This window comes from Schistocerca nitens, chromosome 6, assembly GCF_023898315.1.
Source record: "Schistocerca nitens isolate TAMUIC-IGC-003100 chromosome 6, iqSchNite1.1, whole genome shotgun sequence".
Taxonomy (NCBI): Eukaryota; Metazoa; Arthropoda; class Insecta; order Orthoptera; family Acrididae; genus Schistocerca; species Schistocerca nitens.
Genome location: NC_064619.1, coordinates 560990786 through 561008020, shown reverse-complemented (window position 1 = coordinate 561008020; position 17235 = coordinate 560990786). Strand labels below are relative to the sequence as shown.

The 17235-nt window shown below is 43.9% G+C and overlaps 1 protein-coding gene across 3 annotated transcripts in view; it reads right to left on the bottom strand.

Moving 5' to 3' along the window:
* Nucleotides 1-17235, bottom strand: part of LOC126262391 (venom dipeptidyl peptidase 4-like) — a 605446-nt gene that overhangs the window by 77077 nt on the left and 511134 nt on the right. The window lies entirely within an intron of this gene.

Genomic DNA, 17235 nt, shown 5'->3' with positions numbered 1-17235 from the left:
GGCTGTTCTCTTTGCACACGAACGATTTACTACCGCGTCCCGCCGAGCGCCGCGAAGCGAATTTCTGTACACGTTTTAAACGATTCAAATACTGACGTAAAGAAATGCATTGGATTTGGAGGCATCAGTGCCAAAGTCAGTTTTGGAGGACGAGAGAGACATGATAGTAATAACATACACTACTGACCATTAAAATTGCTACACCAAGAAGAAATGCAGATGATAAACGGGTTGTTTATATTTGTCCGAGGTCACGGAGTTAGCACTGGCAATCTATTATACTAGAACTAACATGTGATTACATTTTCACGCAGTTTGGTTGTATAGATCCTGAGAAATCAGTACCCAGAACAAACCACCTCTGGCCGTAATAACGGCCTTGATACGCCTGGGCATTGAGTCAAACAGAGCTTGGATGGCGTGTACAGGTACAGCTGCCCATGCAGCTTCAACACGATACCACAGTTCATCAAGAGTAGTGACTGGCCTATTGTGACGAGCCACTTGCTCGGCCATCATTGACCAGACGTTTTCAATTGGTGTGAGATCTGGAGAATGTGCTGGCCAGGGCAGCAGTCGAACATTTTCTGTATCCAGAAAGGCCCGTACAGGACATGCAACGTGCGGTCGTGCATTATTCTGCTGAAATGTAGGGTTTCGCAAGGATCGAATGAAGGGTAGAGCCACGGGTCGTAACACATCTGAAATGTAACGTCCACTGTTCAAAGTGCCGTCAATTCGAACAACAGGTGACCGAAACGAGTAACCAATGTCACCCCATACCATCACACCGGGTGATACGCCAGTATGGCTATGACGAATACATACTTCCAATGTGCGTTTACTGCGATGTCGCCAAACGCGGATGCCACCATCATGATGCTGTAAACAGAACTTGGATTCATCCGAAAAAATGACGTTTTGCCGTTCGTGCACCCTGGTTCGTCGTCGAGTACACCATCGCAGGCGCGCCTGTCTGTGATGCAGCGTCAAGGGTAACCGCAGCCACGGTCTCCGAGCTGACAGTCCATACTGCTGCAAACGTCGTAGAACTGTTCGTGCAGATGGTTGTTGTCTTGCAAACGTCCTCATCTGTTGACTCAGGGATTGAGACGTGGCTGCACGATCCGTTACAGCCATTCCGATAACATGCCTGTCATCTCGACTGCTAGTGATACGAGGCTGTTGGGATCCAGCACGGCGTTCCGTAATACCCTCCTGAACCCACCGATTCCATATTTTGCTAACAGTCATTGGATCTCCACCAACGCGAGCAGCAATGTCGCGATACGATAAACCGCAATCGTGATAGGCTACAATCCGACCTTTATCAAAGTTAGAAACATGATGGTACGCGTTTCTCCTCCTTACACGAGGCATCACAACAACGTTTCACCTGGCAACGCCGGTCAACTGCAGTTCGTGTATGAGAAATCGGCTGGAAACTTCCCTCATGTCAGCACGTTGTAGGTGTCGCCACCGGAGCCAACCTTGTGTGAAAGTCTGAAAAGCTACTCATTTGCATATCACAGCATCTTCTTCCTGTCGGTTAAATTTCGCGTCTGTAGCACGTCATCTTCGTGGTGTAACAATTTTAATGACCAGTAGTGTAGGAGGTGCTATCCAAAGGTTCCCGACACTTGTGTGACCCGTACTGACAAACGTTGGTACAACCAAATGCCGTTTGGAGCTGTGTTATACACCATTATGCCTAGCGGCTTCGATCTACACCAATCAGCTAGAACATTGTGACCACCGACCTACTAACGGCATAAACCTGTCCAGGCGATAGCAGCGTCGCTTGGCAAGGAATAACTGCTAGTCATACACACGCACGGTGCATCTAGTATCAGCGAGCGTGCTGTCCATGTGTAGAATGGGGATCGCAAGAAATCTAGCTGATTGTGACGGCCTGGAGGCTCGACACGAGCATTCCGGAAAGTGCATGACTTGTCAGGTGTGTGAGGAGTGCTGTGGTGAGTATCTTCAACATGTCGTGAAACCACATTCAGCCTAGTGGCGTTAGGCGACCACCCCTCATTACAAAAAAATGGTTCAAATGGGTCTGAGCACTATGGGACTTAACATCTGTGGTCATCAGTCCCCTAGAACGTAGAACTACTTAAACCTAACCAACCTAAGGACATCACACACATCCGCGCCCGAGGCAGGATTCGAACCTGCGACAGTAGCGGTCACGCGGTTCCAGACTGACGCGCCTAGAACCGCAAGGCCACACCGGCCGGCCCCTCATTACAGGTGTCTGACATCGTAGGCTGGGCAGACCAGTAGAACAAGACAGGCAGCGGTCAGTGGCACAACTAACATCAGACTTTAATGATGGGCAGGGTACAAGTGTGGAGAACACACAGTGCGCTGAAAATTCCTCTGCAGCCGACGACGCGTGCATGTGACAGTGCTAACTCCGTGACATCGGCAACTACGACTGAAATGGGCACTTGACCACCTGCAGTGGACGTTGGCACAGTGGCAGAGCATTGCATGGTCTGGTGAATCCCAGTGCCTTCTTTATCAAGCCAATGGGAGAGCACGAATACTTGGTCTTCCAGGGGGACAACAACTTGACACCTGTGTTGCGGGACAGAGACAAGCTGGCGGCCGCTCCATTATGCTCTGGGTACGTTCACGTGGGAATCCGTGGTTCCAGTGGAGCTCGTGCGAGGCACTGTGACGACCAAGGGGTATCGTATACTGGTTGCAGACCACGTACACCCCTTCACGACGGTCACTTTTCACTACAGCAGTAGCCTTTTTCAACAAGATAATGCGCCATGTCACAAGGCCAGGAGTATGATGGAGTGGTTCGAGGAACGCAGTGGCGAGTTCCAATTGATGTGGTGGTCCCCCCGGTCGCCAGATCTGAACGCGATCGAACACATTTGGGTTGCGATTCAACATGGCGCCAGAGCTCCCCGGAATTCACGACTTCTGTGTGCAGATGTGGCTCTAACTCCCTCCAGTGACCTACCCAGCTCTCACTTCTTCCATGCCACGAAGTGTCGCCGGTCTTATCCATGCGAAAAGTGGACATACCGGCTATCAACTAGGTGGTCATAAAGTGGACGTGTTGACTGTTAGTGGGAAAATTTTTACCGTGACCTTTGCTTTTGTTTGTAGTTTTGCACTGACCGACCTGAGAGAACTGCGTTACTGTATCAAGTTCTGTCTTAGACTAGGTAAAACAGCCGCAGAAACGCACAAAATGTTAGTGCAAATGTTTGGTAGTGACGCCTTGGGCCAGACACAAACGTCCGACTGGTTTAAACGTTTTAAAAATGGTCGAATATCTGTTGACGGTTCACTCACTTGACTTTAGTGTTTACCTACTTAACTCCTCTATTCGTTTGAATTTTTAATTCTTCTCTTTTTGGTATGTCTGCTCAATGTGTCATTCTTGTTTTATTAACCTTGCGCGCTTGATTCACGTAACAGTTCCGGCCGCTTTGTGGTCGGGTGCCAATGTGTCTGGATGCCCAGATAGGCTATTAATGGGTTTTCAGACCGCTGCGCCTCTTCATAGAATTGGTGGGCAGTCTGTTTGATGTGGTCCTTTAGCATTGGAACGCCAGCCTGCTCGTGAAGCTCCTTAGTGGGGAAGCATCTAGGTAGGTGCAGAGCAAGGCGTAGAGCTTTGTTCTTCACTTTCTGTAGTTTTTCAATGTAGATGTTGGCAGCAATGCACCATACCATAGAAGCGTACTCTATAACGGGCCTAATAAGTGCCAGATATAGTGTTTATCCACTGTGTGGATAGCGTCCCCGTTGGGTTTAAGACTGGGTAAAACGTGCGTAGGCGACCCAACGCTTCTCCTCTTACTTCGCGGACGTGAGGTCTTCAGTTCATGTGCCGATCTAGGGTCACGCCGAGGTATTTCCCTGTTCGTGACCATGGGATGGGGCCTCCCATGATATGAAACGGTACTAAATCTGCAGGAAGCTCTTTCCTGGTGATGACCAGGGCTTGGTTTTTAGCTGCATTCATCTTGAGTTGCCGTTTGGTCTTCCAAGATCCAAGATTTTCGCATGTATCTAGCAGATGACGCCTCATTATGTGCCCACTGAGGCTGTGCAGCAAAGAGCGCTGTCATCTGCGTAAAGCACACGCTCGACTCTGGGTCAGACGTGTACAGCAAGGGACCGAGAACGGACCCCTGCGGCACACCTTCAAACTAGCCCCTTGGGATCTAAGACACCGATCGTAGCGTTTCACTCACGAACGGAATGCATCCTGAAACTCGTTTTTAGTCATTGTGTTCAGCGCCACTTGCGATTCCGTTTGAATCTGACCTATCTTGTCAAATCGTCGCCCCCTTAAACTTCATTTTCATCTTGGTAAAGAGAAAAAAAAAAAAAAACGCATTCAGCCAAGTCGGGTGAAGAAAGTGGATGAGGAAGAACCGTCGTGTTGTTTTTTGCAAAAAACTGCTCCACGATGAAGGCTGTATGTGGCCTCTCATTCTTGTGGTGGAAGACCCAATCAGTCCTGCGCCACTTCTCTGGACGTTTCCTCCTTCCCTTAGCCGTCTTAGAACATCGAGATAGAATTCTACATTAATCGTCTGACCACGATTCTCAAATTTATCTTGGATAATCCTGTCGGTATCGAAGGAACTGATCAATAGATATCTGGGCTCTTGCACAGGGATGACTGCTTTTAGTTTCAGGTCTACCCAAAAACTCAGTTTTCGTCACCTGCAACGAACTTAGAAAGACATATCTTTACGGGACATCCACAACTGCTATTAGTTGTCAACAATAAAATCCGCTACAACTGTAAAAATTATTTATTTCTAAAAAGGGAATTACTACCCACTTTTGAACATCTGTCCCATCTTCAGGTGCATATTAAAATATAAGTCCACAAACGATTCATAACTAAGGTTTTGGTTATGCCAACCTTAGTTATGCATCCTTTGTGAACTCACATTTTAATATACATCTGAAGACTGGAGAAATGTCCTGAAACTGGGCAGCGCCTTCCTTTTTAGAAATTGAAGCACATTTTATCATTGACTTACCTTTTTAGAAATTGAAGCACATTTTATCATTGACTTAGAAAGAAAATCGGAGTTAAGCAGTTCTTTCTATTTCCTGCAGACATTCATGTGATACTGTTCCTGATCGTCGTGGCACGAACTTTGCATCAATCCATCTCATATTCAAGTTTTCTGACAAAATCCGCTGACATGTGCCGTATGATAATCCCGCGATATTACGGATGTAGTGGTTTGTATCCTACGATCTTTCACAGTCGCATTCCGAATAGAACTGACATTTTCTAGTGTAATGCCGGTAGATGATCGCCCCGAACGATCATCACCACCAACCCAACAACAGCTCCTTAGGTTGCTTGAGCAGGCAATGGGAACACTATACTGTAGAGAGTACCTTGGGGCAGAACTTCTCGAGGTGTCCAAGGCATTCGACAGCGTGTGGCATAACGGCCTCCTGAACAAGCTTCTTGCACTGGGGATACGGGTGTCACAAGTCCGGGTCCTCAAATCCTACCTAAGTGAGCGCACTTTCCACGTTCGAGCGGACGGTTTCAAATTCACAGCAAGACGAATTTTCTAAAACTACAGTTTTCGCTAATTATCCTTCATTTTCATTCACAACATGTTTTTTAAATATATATAGATGTGTAAGAAGGATTCTGAACCTGAAAATATGACTATAATATTTGTTGCAAAAAATCACTTTCACTGCTAAAATTTAAATTTTTGCGTTAAGTTTTACTGATAAATTTTAAAACAATTACGAAATCTGGTGTAAGAAATCATTAAGAACGATGAACATATTTTTCAGAATTTCAGAATGTAAAGAACATGATTAACTAACAATAGTTCCAAAAGGTGGGCATAAAGCACCCCCCCCCCCTCCCAAAAAAAAAAAAAAACCTCTGCACCTTGGTATTGCGAGGGTTCATGAGAACACACTGCCATAAAGCGAATGCAGGCAGTCATCGGTCCACCATTCCTGTGAACAGAAAGCTGTTAGTGAAATATATGGGATGTTGTGACTTCTTACGCTGTAGTCCGTATGGCGACGCCCGCGATTTTCACTTGTTTGTTGCTGACGCACGTGCACACTGGCAATCTTCCGCAACGTTGAGCCTGAGAATCCCACTTAGGTTAGGATTCAAAATGCCGGCAAAACACTGTCCTACAAGCACCAGATTAAGTATGCAAAGTCACGGCCCAAGAGAATATCGCGGAGTCATTTAAGTTGCAGCTTTGCGACGACTGGCAGCATTGTGTCCCACTGCGTACTAGGCTTAAGGCTGCTGGAACGTACGCTTTTGTTATCTCCGTCTCTCGTTCCCCTGTTGTAAACATGATTCTGCTATCCTGGCCAGGTTTTTCTTTGCCGGGTAATACAAAACACAATGTTGGAATCCGTCTCAACCTTAAGATGAAAAAAATAGCAATACCATATTGATGGTTTCGAGTATACATCCGTTTACACATAAATAAATGGCGTGATCAGCACATAAATGTATACATACTGGTAGACTACTGAAGGTGCTTCACAATAAACTGAGGCAAAACGTGTATGGCAAAACATAAATTGCGTTAAATCGGTTGCAAATATACGCAACCCCAAACTCATCAATATACTAAATCAGTTTAATTATATTCTGGACTAATAATGTTACATTTTCGCGACATCCTTTTTTTGGAAACGCATTAGGATGTGTTTATTGTTCTTAAGTTCTCGTACTCTGAAAAAAGATACTACAAAGAAGATTTTCTGCAGGGCGTTCTACTACGAGACTTGATGATGCTAATGGAAAGCCCCAGTGTGTTCTGTGCAGTAAAGTGCTAACAGCAGGGGATAAGAACCCCAACGAATGAAAAAGACCCCCTTTGAAGGAAGTCATGCAGGATTCGCTGGAAAAGACATGGAGTTCTTCAAACTCAGAGAACCTGCATTGAAAAGTTCATGCATGGATTCATCAGGCTCCTTTTTGCTGCCAACTGAAGCTGATTCTGAAGCTTCATACCGAATCGCTGAAACCAAGAAATCTCATACGATAGGAAAGGATCCCATCAAGCCTTGCTCACTAGATGCGGTGATGCTACTTCTTACAGAGCAAAATGTGGAAAAGATAAACAAGAGATCCATTTCTTACAATACAATCATAAGTCGTATCGAGGGCATGCGTTTGAACACTTTGGGTATGGTACTCAGTGAAATAGGATCAAGTCATTCTCTGCACTGCAGTTAGGCCCATATCACATTGTAAAAGATCTTTGTCAAACATCTTTTATGAAAGACGTTTTACGGAATCTTTGCCACGGTACTGGGGTACTTTTCTCACGTGTGGTACTGACTTTTCTAAGAGATGTGTCAAAGAACTTCTACAGCTTAATTCAGGCCTTAGATGAATCGACGGATGTTGCTTGTCTATGTCAGATACGTAAATGGCAACGGCGTGAAAGAAAAATACACTGTTGTTGTTGTTGTGGTCTTCAGTCCTGAGACTGGTTTGATGCAGCTCTCCATGCTACTCTATCCTGTGCAAGCTTCTTCATCTCCCAGTACCTACTGCAACCTACATCCTTCTGAATCTGCTTAGTGTATTGATCTCTTGGTCTCCCTCTACGATTTTTACACTCCACGCTGCCCTCCAATGCTAAATTTGTGGTCCCTTGATGCCTCAAAACATGTCCTACCAACCGATCCCTTCTTCTAGTCAAGTTGTGCCACAAACTTCTCTTCTCCCCAATCCTATTCAATACCTCCTCATTAGTTATGTGATATACCCACCTTATCTTCAGCATTCTTCTGTAGCACCACATTTCGAAAGCTTCTATTCCCTTCTTGTCCAAACTATTTATAGTCCATGTTTCACTTCCATACATGGCTACACTCCATACAAAGACTTTCAGAAACGACTTCCTGACACTTAAATCTATACTCGATGTTAACAAATTTCTCTTCTTCAGAAACGATTTCCTTGCCATTGCCAGTCTACATTTTATATCCTCTCTACTTCGACCATCATCAGTTATTTTACTCCCTAAATAGCAAAACTCCTTTACTACTTTAAGTGTCTCATTTCCTAATCTAATCCCCTCAACATCACCCGACTTAATTCGACTACATTCCATTATCCTCGTTTTGCTTTTGTTGTTGTTCATCTTATATCCTCCTTTCAAGACACTGTCCATTCCGTTCAACTGCTCTTCCAAGTCCTTTGCTGTCTCTGACAAAATTACAATATCATCGGCGAACCTCAAAGTTTTTACTTCTTCTCCATGAATTTTAATACCTACTCCGAATTTTTCTTTTGTTTCCTTTACTGCTTGCTCAATATACAGATTGAATAACATCGGGGAGAGGCTACAACCCTGTCTCACTCCTTCCCAACCACTGCTTCCCTTTCATGCCCCTCGACTCTTATAACTGCCATCTGGTTTCTGTACAAATTGTAAATAGCCTTCCGCTCCTTGTATTTTACCCCTGCCACCTTCAGAATTTGAAAGAGAGTATTCCAGTTGTCGAAAGCTTTCTATAAGTCTACAAATGCTAGAAACGTAGGTTTGCCTTTTCTTAATCGTTCTTCTAATATAAGTCATAAGGTTAGTATTGCCTCACATGTTCCAACATTTCTACGGAATCCAAACTGATCTTCCCCGAGGTCCGCTTCTACCAGTTTTTCCATTCGTCTGTAAAGAATTTGCGTTAGTATTTTGCAGCTGTGACTTATTAAACCGATAGTTCGGTAATTTTCACATCTGTGAACACCTGCTTTCTTTGGGATTGGAATTATTATATTCTTCTTGAAGTCTGTGGGTATTTCGCCTGTCTCATACATCTTGCTCACCAGATGGTAGAGTTTTGTCATGACTGGCTCTCCCAAGGCCATCAGTAGTTCTAATGGAATGTTGTCTACTCCCGGGGCCTTGTTTCGGCTCAGGTCTTTCAGTGCTCTGTCAAACTCTTCACGCAGTATCTTATCTCCCATTTCATCTTCATCTACATCCTCTTCCATTTCCATAATATTGTCCTCAAGTACATCGCCCTTGTATAAACCCTCTATATACTCCTTCCACCTTTCTGCCTTCCCTTCTTTGCTTAGAACTGGGTTGCCATCTGAGCTCTTGATATTCATACAAGTGGTTTTCTTCTCTCCAAAGGTCTCTTTAATTTTCCTGTAGGCAGTATCTATCTTACCCCTAGTGAGACAAGCCTCTACATCCTTACATTTGTCCTCTAGCCATCCCTGCTTAGCCATTTTGCACTTCCTGTCGATCTCATTTTTGAGACGTTTGTATTCCTTTTTGCCTGCTTCATTTACTGCATTTTTATATTTTCTCCTTTCATCAATTAAATTCAATATTTCTTCTGTTACCCAAGGATTTCTATTAGCCCTCGTCTTTTTACCTACTTGATCCTCTGCTGCCTTCACTACTTCATCCCTCAGAGCTACCCATTCTTCTGCTACTGTATTTCTTTCCCCAATTCCTGTCCATTGTTCCCTTATGCTCTCCCTGAAACTCTCTACAACCTCTGGTTCTTTCAGTTTATCCAGGCCCATCTCCTTAAATTCCCACCTTTTTGCAGTTTCTTCAGTTTCAATCTGCAGTTCATAACCAATAGATTGTGGTCAGAATCCACATCTGCCCATGGAAATGTCTTTCAATTTAAAACCTGGTTCCTAAATCTCAGTCTTACCATTATATAATCTATCTGATACCTTTTAGTATCTCCAAGATTCTTCCAGGTATACAACCTTCTTTTATGATTCTTCAACCAAGTGTTAGCTATGATTAAGTTATGCTCTGTGCAAAATTCTACAAGGCGGTTTCCTCTTTCATTTCTTCCCCCCAATCCATATTCACCTACTATGTTTTCTTCTCTCCCTTTTCCTACTGACGAATTCCAGTCACCCATGACTATTAAATTTTCGTCTCCCTTCACTACCTGAATAATTTCTTTTATTTCGTCATACATTTCATCAATTTCTTCATCATCTGCAGAGCTAGTTGGCATATAAACTTGTACTACTGTAGTAGGCATGGGCTTTGTGTCTATCTTGGCCACAATAATGCGTTCACTATGCTGTTTGTAGTAGCTAACCCGCACTCCTATTTTTTTTATTCATTATTAAACCTACTCCTGCATTATCCCTATTTGATTTTGTATTTATAACCCTGTAATCACCTGAACTTCACTAATTCCCACTATATCTAACTTTAACCTATCCATTTCCCTTTTTAAATTTTCTAACCTACCTGCCCGATTAAGGGATCTGACATTCCACGCTCCGATCCGTAGAACGCCAGTTTTCTTTCTCCTGATAACGACGTCCTCTTGAGTAGTCCCCGCCCGGAGATGCGATTGGGGGACTATTTTACCTCCGGAATATTTTACCCAAGAGGACGCCATCATCATTTAATCATAAAGTAAAGCTGCATGTCCTCGGGAAAAATTACGGCTGTAGTTTCCCCTTGCTTTCAGCCGTTCGCAGTACCAGCACAGCAAGGCCGTTTTGGTTAATGTTACAAGGCCAGATCAGTCAATCATCCAGACTGTTGCCCCTGCAACTACTGAAAAGGCTGTTGCCCCTCTTCAGGAACCACATGTTTGTCTGGCCTCTCAACAGATACCCCTCCGTTGTGGTTGCACCTACGGTACGGCCATCTGTATCGCTGAGGCACGCAAGCCTCCCCACCAACGGCAAGGTCCATGGTTCATGGGGGAAGAAAATACACTATGTGATCAAAAGTATCCGACACCCGGCTGAAAATGACTTACGAGTTCGTGGCGCCCTCTGTCGGTGATGCTGGAATTCAATATGGTGTTGGCCCACCATTAGCCTTGACGACAGTTTCCACTCTCGCAGGCATACGTTCAATCAGGTGCTGGAAGGTTTCTTGGGGAATGGCAGCCCATTCTTCATGGAGTGCTGCACTGACGAGAGGTTTCGATGTCGTTCGGTGAGGCCTGGCACGAAGTCGGCGTTGCAGAACATCTCAAAGGTGTTCTATAGGATTCTGGTCAGCACTCTATGCAAGACAGTCTATTACAGGGATGTTATTGTAGTGTAATCACTCCGCCATAGGCCGTGCTTTATGAACAGGTGCTCGATCGTGTTGAAAGATGCAATCGCAATTCCTGAATTGCTCTTCAACAGTGGGAAGCAAGAAGGTGCTTAAAAAATCAATGTAGGCCTGTGCTGTGATAGTGCCCTCCACGAAAAACACGACCACACCACAACACCACCGCCTCTGAATTTTACTGTTGGAACTACATGCTGGCAGATGACGTTCACTGGGCAATCGCCATACCGACACCCTGCCATAGGATCGCCACATTGTGTACCGTGATTCGTCACTCCACACAACGTTTTTCCACTGTTTACGCTCCTTACACCAAGCGAGGCGTCGTTTGGCATTTACCGGCGTGACGTGTGGCTTATGAGCAGTCCCTCGACCATGAAATCCAATTTTTCTCACCTCCCGTCTAACTGTCATAGTACTTGCAGTGGATCCTGATGCAGTTTGGAATTCCTGTTTGATAGTCTGGATAGATGTCTGCCTATTACACATTACGACCCTCTTCAACTGTCGGCGGTCTCTGTCAGTCAACAGACGAGGTCGACCTGTACGCTTTCGTGCTGTACGTGTCCCTTCACGTTTCCACTTCACTACCAAATCGGAAACAGTGGAGCTAGGGATGTTTAGGAGTGTGAAAATCTCGCGTAGAGACATGTGAAACAAGTGACACCCAATCACCTGACCGTGAGTTCCGCGGAGCGCCACATTCTGCTCTCTCACGATGTCTAACGATTACTGAGGTCGCTGATGTGGAGTACCTGGCAGTAGGTGGCAGCACAATGCACCTAATATGAAAAACATACGTTTTTGGGGCTGTCCGGGTACTTTTTATGACATAGTGTACTTGTTCTCGGAATCATTGAATACTACTTCACGCTGCGAATGTGTTTTCCAATCGCTGAAGAATTTTGTTGAGGAAAATGAGATGCATTAGTTGAAGCTGGTAGGTGTATGCACAGACTAGCACATTCCATATTGGGCGTTCGCTCTGGATTCGACACACTGGTGAAAGATGTTGCTCCGAATGCAGCGTTTAGCCATTGCGTTATACAACGTTATGCAGCAACTGCATTATACATCGCTATGCTTTGGTGGTGAAAATACATCCACTTGATTTGTTGAACGTACTCACTCAAGAAGTGTAGATCGTAAGCCACATCCGAGGGTGTGCAGCGAACACAAGAGTTCTCACAGAGTTGTGAAAAGAGGCTGGCAGCCAAATTCGATGTGCCCTTGTTCCACACAGAGCTCCTGTAGCTACCACACGAGAAGCTGCGACGTAGAGTGTTCGAGCTTCGACAAGAAACTGCTTTGTCTCTAGAAACGGCGAGGACGAAAGTCGAGAAACACTTACATGTGAAAATAATAGATAAAATATTTATTTCCACAGTGGCATATCTTGCGGATTACTTAGTAGAATCTTTGGGAAACCACAGACCTAGAGGAAATAAACTGAACCAGAAAACGCAAAGATGATCAAATAACTAGCAGCTGTAATGACGTCTGGGATTTTCAGGCTTGTAAGGAAATGTGGCGAATATTTTGACAGCGCAAGATGAAGTTGGCAGTTTTCTTCATAGAATGGAGCTTTATTAACGCAGGGCTGAAGGTCAAGAAATTTAGATGTTCCCAGAACTGATAGTGATGCTCGGCAGCAACAGGGAAGAATGCTCATTCACACATCAAATAAGTCAGCACTCGCTATCAGCAATAAATTATATCGGTAGCTATTCTCCTGAACTGAAGAATCAACAAGTAAATGCCTGGGTTTTAAGACTGTTTTCACTCAATCGATACATTTTGTAAAAATGTTAGCAGTTCCACATTTCCTCCTAACCTACGGGATCAACTCGAACCAAACTTAAGTACACATATCACTTACTGTCTGGAAAGAAGCGGCTGTGGTCTTAAGAACCATCTACTTATCAAAGGGGTGGGGGTTGGGTGTAAAAGAGGAGTAGTCCATGACGCGCACATACCCAGAGTTCGTTCATCCTGTATTTGAGAATGAGAGAACTTAGTCACTTGGAACAAACTTCACACATAATTTCAAACATGTACGAAACTTTTACTCGCTGACACCTCCCACAAAATGACGAAAGGAAAAATGTTTATCGGTACTACATTTTCGCTGTTCATGCACTAAAAATCAGGCATGACGTTTTAACTTATTTGATATTTGCTACTAATTCTTTTCGACACACATTTTGCAGACACTATTTACATCTACAACTGAATGTAGCTGCAAAATGATATCATTGTACTACACACTGTTCTGGAAATAGGACATCATAAACACAGAGGCGCGTGAGAAACTGCCGCATCATGCATGTCGTTTTAATTTATGACTTCTTTACTACTAATTCCAGTACATGATGCAGACAATATTCACATATGCTGCTGTATGTAACTGCAAAATTTTTATCATTGTACGACTCGTACTTCACGAGATAAGATATCATAAAAATTGAGCTAAGTGAAAGCAAAACTGTAGGGGGACATTCGCTAGAAATAAAGGTCAAATACGTGTACAAATATGTGTGAAATATGTTAAATATACGTGACAGGTGTGTACAAGCGTGAAACTGTGGGTAAAAAGCTCCTCCTAAACTCCTGAGTAGATTTCAACCAAACTTTATTCGTATGTTTCTTACTATCTGGAAAGAAATACTGTGGGATAAGAACCGCCAACTTCCTATTGGTGTGGCGGTTATGGACAGAGAAGGGTGTGGTAGGAAGAGAGAGATAGAGACAGAGGAGAGTATGAGATGGAAATGGACAGAGAAGGGGAGGAGGAGATGAACAGAGAGGGGGAGAAGAAGAAGAAGAAGAAGAAGAAGAAGAAGAAGACGAACTAATAGAGGATTAACACTAGTCACACCTTGCGAATGATCAGTCACAAACTTGTCATTTAGTTTAACTGTTACGGTACCTTTAACGTTCGTAGCCTAGACTCCATCAGTTAATATTGGTTCAAAGTACAAGCAGGACTATATAAACACATTCCAAATGATATAATAAACTTTTAATTTGATTCAGTTCTGGCAGTTTTCCGAACACGTGAAAAGGTCCACTCGCGGTAATTTTCCAGGTAATACACACGCCGAATGGTTATTGAGGATCTGCGACCTTAGGTACTGTCGTCGGGCACGAATGAAGGCGCGCAGGTGCTAAGTTTCATGCTACCTGTCCGGGCGCATCGGGTGGTCAGTCCGCGGAACGCTTGGACGGCGTCGAGTGGTGGCGTAATTCCGCTAACACAACAGTAACCCGAGCTGTGCGTAAGAAACTCACTGTCGATGCCGAGTTCAAACGTCTTGTCCGGTCGTTCGGTGTACTGTAGTGCCGGAGAGCCGCCCCCAATGTTTTATACCGCTTAGCGGTCCTCCGCGACGGACACTGAAGGCGCGGCTGCGCGTGCGCTATCGGCGCCGGAAGACCGATGGGGCAAATTATCAAGCGGTTTCCCGCGCAGTCGGAACTACTGGATACCGCGAACAGACGTCTTGCGAACTGGTCGTCGTTATCGTTCCACTGTCGTCAATACCTTGAGACACGCAAGTGGCCCACGAGAATATCGCACTGATTCTCTTACTGAAATTAGCATCTTAAGAAAAGTAAAGCCAAAATTTTAATCCTTGTAATCGACTGTTATCGTTAAAAATACCGTAAACATAGTTTTATTACAAACGTATTATAAGGGGGTCGTCAATGAAGCAAAATTTTCAGAAGTATCAATCGAATATTCTTCTCGAACAGTCTAGTTCACTACACATTTCTCTCTCTCTCTCTCTCTCTTTTTTAAAAAAAATCTAACCAATTATCTGGTACCCCCTCGTTTTACTCAGAACAAGTTCTACTCTTCAGAGAACGTCACTTCGAATTAGCACCAATATTCCTTTGACAATTATTAGCTAACTACGGTAGTTAAACGAAAACCCAGTTTTCCACATTTCATCCAATAGATTTTCATTGCTTTTGGTATCCCAGGTGACATTTTCTGGTAGTTGTACCACGTGTAAGCAAAAGCTGACATCAGTTGGTTTGAAACTCCAGTCCTTTGCTACCTTATACGCTACCTGATTGCCTGTAAAGTGATGTATGTATCCAGTTACATGATGACCTACAGTAAAACGTGGAATGCAAACAAAAGTCTTTTTTTTCCTTTTTTTTTAACTTACAGAAAGAGATGCAGTCGTCAACCTCAACCTCAAACTACAATGTTCGAGGCAGACATACATTGCCACGAGGCTTATTACACTTTTTCGGCCCAGCCCAGGACACATATCTTTTTAGGACCAACACAGAACATATTTTTGAAATTGCTTAAAGGTCTTAATAGTATACTGACTAGCCAGCCGGTATGGCCGTGCGGTTCTAGGCGCTTCAGTCTGGAACCGCGTGACCGCTACGGTCGCAGGTTCGAATCCTGCCTAGGGCATGGATGTGTGTGATGTCCTTAGATTAGTTAGGTTTAAGTAGTTCTAAGTTCTAGGGGACGGATGACCACAGATGTTAAGTTCCATAGTGCTCAGAGCCATTTTTGAGTATACTGACTATTAAATCTTATTTGTTAAGTCGTATTTTTCGCTAGGTATGACTTCCTTTTAGAAATTGTGTTCGCGTGTAGGAATGTGGGATGAGGATGTAGCCTCTTTAGCAACACTCTCGAGATTAACTCTTGTTCCCACCTTGGGCCTTAAAAAAATTCTTACGATTGGTGAATCAGTAACATTAATAGCAATCTTATGTTTATCTGTTTTCACGTAATCTCTAGTATCACTCTGTCCTCTATATGCGACAGCAAATTCTAGTACATAGTGTGCAATAAACACGTTCAATGTTGATGTCGTTCGATAGTTTAAAAATATGTATTTCTTTTGCAAGTTAACATTAAACACACACTTCCTTTTGACCGTAGCTAAGCGATGAGACAAAAAACGCATAGAGATAAAATGATCAAAAACGTGTAGACGTTAATTTCATCAACGCATGGCCACCGTTGTCTTGTCAAATGAAATCGAAAAGTTGTGGAGTAACCGATAGCCATGCCCAAAATGTAGGCAACTCACAATACCCTCGTTCGACCAATGCCTGAATATTGCTCGTCGTCTGGGATCCGCACCGGTTGGAATTTATAAACGAAACAGAGAAGTTCCAGAGAAGAGCATCGCGTTTCATTATAGCTTCATTTAGTAAGTGTGGAAGTGTCACAGATGTGCTCGGCCAACTCCGGTGGCAGGCGCTGCCAACACACGTTCTGCGTCACGGTGTGGTTCACCGTTGACGTTCCGAAAGCTTTCGTTACCCAAAAGAACCAGCCGATATGTTGCTTCCTTCTACGTATATCTCGCGAACAGGCCATGAAGGTAAAGTTAGAGATTTGAGCTAACAAGGAAGCCAATCGTCCTTCCAGGAAAGGGGGAAACGCCACTGACAGTGCTACCAAAGTACCCTCCGCGTCATACCGTAAGGTGGTTAGATTATAGATGTAGATACAGACGAATGAAAAAAAAATGAATACAGGAAGTGGCTGTACATTCATTTTTTTTTAAATTAAAAACTGTTGACGATATTCTAAAAGAATGAGATTTCGAGCTAAAACATAGCGTTAGACTGTAATAAATATACAACACGGTGACATTTACTGAACATCATACACTAAACTGAATATGACCAAACGGCGCTTTACTAATCGAATCTGGCACGTAAAAATACATCATTAAAGAAAAATGGCGGAAGTCGTGGTTTTCAGATGAGTTCATACGAGTGGAACAAATACACCCACTAGTAACTAATTCATAGAACAGGTATCATATTTTAATACCCACAACGCCGCCAAGATTTCAACTCACCTCAACAACATGGAGAAAAAAATTCCACAGATTTCGGTATACACTGAGGTGACGGAAGTCATGCGATATCTCCTAACATTGTGCCGAACATCCTTTTGCCCGGCGTACCGCAGCAACTCGACGTGGCATGGACTCAACAAGATGCAAGTCTCGTGCAGAAATAGTGAGCCATCCTGCCTCTACAGCCGCACATAATTGCGAAAGTGATGCTGGTGTAGGATTTTGTGCGAATTGACCTCTCGATTCTGTCCTACAAATGTTCGATGGGATTCATGTAGGGCAATCTGGATAGC